The sequence below is a fragment of the Ascidia mentula genome, assembly GCF_947561715.1.
Source record: "Ascidia mentula chromosome 2 unlocalized genomic scaffold, kaAscMent1.1 SUPER_2_unloc_36, whole genome shotgun sequence".
In the NCBI taxonomy this organism is placed as follows: Eukaryota; Metazoa; Chordata; class Ascidiacea; order Phlebobranchia; family Ascidiidae; genus Ascidia; species Ascidia mentula.
In genome coordinates, this window is record NW_028113683.1 from 1 (window position 1) to 2500 (window position 2500).

General features: G+C 56.6%; 3 non-coding genes across 3 annotated transcripts in view; all 3 read left to right on the forward strand.

Moving 5' to 3' along the window:
- LOC145916119 (small subunit ribosomal RNA) lies at nt 1-1742 on the forward strand (the record flags this gene model as incomplete). Its single annotated transcript, XR_014404384.1, has 1 exon — nt 1-1742. It is a non-coding gene; the product is annotated as a small subunit ribosomal RNA (ribosomal RNA).
- A 260-nt stretch (nt 1743-2002) lies between these two features.
- On the forward strand, nt 2003-2156 carry LOC145916118 (5.8S ribosomal RNA). Its single transcript, XR_014404383.1, has one exon. It is a non-coding gene; the product is annotated as a 5.8S ribosomal RNA (ribosomal RNA).
- A 244-nt stretch (nt 2157-2400) lies between these two features.
- The window catches only part of LOC145916120 (large subunit ribosomal RNA), a 3686-nt gene continuing 3586 nt past the window's right edge, over nt 2401-2500 (forward strand). The window contains exon 1 of the ribosomal RNA XR_014404385.1: nt 2401-2500. This exon is cut by the window's right edge and continues 3586 nt beyond it. This is a non-coding gene — a ribosomal RNA (large subunit ribosomal RNA).

Sequence of the window (2500 nt, forward strand, 5' to 3'; positions counted from 1 at the left end):
AAACTGCGAATGGCTCATTAAATCAGTTATGGTTCATTTGATCGTACATCGTACTTGGATACCTGTACAAAATCTAGAGCTAATACATGCGGTCAGCGCCTGCCTTGCGGCGGGTGCGCATTTATCAGTACAAAAACCGACCGGGCCGGCTTCGCGTCGCGCCCGCCACGTTTTGGCGACTCTGGATAACTGAGCGGATCGCACGGTCTCGAACCGGCGACAGATCATTCAAGTGTCTGCCCTATCAACTTTCGTCGGTAGGGTATCGGCCTACCGAGGTTCTTACGGGTGACGGGGAATCAGGGTTCGATTCCGGAGAGGGAGCCTGAGAAACGGCTACCACATCCAAGGAAGGCAGCAGGCGCGCAAATTACCCATTCCCGACGCGGGGAGGTAGTGACGAAAAATAACAATACAGGACTCTAAACGAGGCCCTGTAATTGGAATGAGCACACTTTAAAACCTTTAGCGAGTATCCATTGGAGGGCAAGTCTGGTGCCAGCAGCCGCGGTAATTCCAGCTCCAAAAGTGTATATTTAAGTTGTTGCGGTTAAAAAGCTCGTAGTTGGACGTTGGGCGCAGGCGGCCGGTCCGTCGCAAGGCGTGCACTGGCCGCACCTGGCCCTCTCCCCCGGCGCTCCGCCGGTGCCCTTGACTGAGTGTCGGCGGCGGCCGGGACGTTTACTTTGAAAAAATTAGAGTGTTCAAAGCAGGCGCTTCGCCTGAATAATGGTGCATGGAATAATGGAATAGGACCTCGGTTCTATTTTGTTGGTTTTCGGAGCGCGAGGTAATGATTAAGAGGGACGGACGGGGGCATTCGTACTGTGCCGTTAGAGGTGAAATTCTTGGATCGGCGCAAGACGAACGACTGCGAAAGCATTTGCCAAGAATGTTTTCTTTAATCAAGAGCGAAAGTCAGAGGTTCGAAGACGATCAGATACCGTCCTAGTTCTGACTATAAACGATGCCAACCAGCGATCGGGGGGCGTTACTTTGACGACCCCTCCGGCAGCTTGCGGGAAACCAAAGTCTTTGGGTTCCGGGGGAAGTATGGTTGCAAAGCTGAAACTTAAAGGAATTGACGGAAGGGCACCACCAGGCGTGGAGCCTGCGGCTTAATTTGACTCAACACGGGGAATCTCACCCGGCCCGGACACAGTGAGGATTGACAGATTGAGAGCTCTTTCTTGATTCTGTGGGTGGTGGTGCATGGCCGTTCTTAGTTGGTGGAGCGATTTGTCTGGTTAATTCCGATAACGAACGAGACTCTGGCTTGCTAACTAGTTACGCGACCCTATCGGTCGGCGTTGAACTTCTTAGAGGGACTAGTGGCGCTTAGCCACACGAGATTGAGCAATAACAGGTCTGTGATGCCCTTAGATGTTCGGGGCCGCACGCGCGCTACACTGACCGGATCAGCGTGTCGCCGCCTAGGCCGGAAGGTCCGGGTAACCCGCTGAACCCCGGTCGTGCTAGGGATAGGGAATTGCAATTGTTTCCCTTGAACGAGGAATGCCCAGTAAGCGCGAGTCATCAGCTCGCGTTGATTACGTCCCTGCCCTTTGTACACACCGCCCGTCGCTACTACCGATTGAATGGTTTAGTGAGGTCCTCCGATTGGACCTGGCGCGTTCGGCAACGGCCGCGCCGGCGTCCGAGAAGACGATCTAACTTGATCATTTAGAGGAAGTAAAAGTCGTAACAAGGTTTCCGTAGGTGAACCTGCGGAAGGATCATTACCGGCCGATCGCCGATCGAGTGGTCGTGCGTTCGACAGGTGGAGAAGGCTCCGTATCTTGGCGGCCGCGCACGCCCTTCGTCGCTGTTGAGGCGCACGCGATTGCACTTCGGTCACCCTGTTTCGTTCTGCGCCGAGTGCCGTGGCCATGTGCCAGGCTGGCTTCATGCGTCGCCTACGGCTGGCGACCGCTCGGCCACCGCTTTTTTCGACTGTGCAATCCGGCTGGGTCGCGCTTGTCCAACTGACGAAGTCACGGAGGGCTCTTGGCGGTGGATCACTCGGCTCGCGAGTCGATGAAGGACGCAGCTAGCTGCGTGAATTAATGTGAATTGCAGGACACATTGAGCATCGACGTTCTGAACGCAAATTGCGGCACCGGGTCAATCCCGGCGCCACGCCCGCCTCAGGGTCGCGTTGTAACGTTCCCGCGCGGCGACGCGTCGGGCCGGTGCGGTGTCGGCCGTTGCCACGGTCGTCCCGCCCAGGACAGCACGAACGCAGTGTCAGCGCGCGAAACCGAACGCGGCGTGCGTCTCGTTACGAGTCGGCCTCGAAGAGGATCCCGGCCCGGAGCAGCACGGCTCGCGTTCGGGCGCGGCGCTCGCACGAGCTTCGGTGGCGCGCGCGTGTCTCTCGCAAACGAGGCACTGGATTATCGGCCTGAGGTCGGACGAGGCTACCCGCTGAATTTAAGCATATTACTAAGCGGAGGAAAAGAAACTAACGAGGATTCCCCCAGTAACGGCGAGTGAAGTG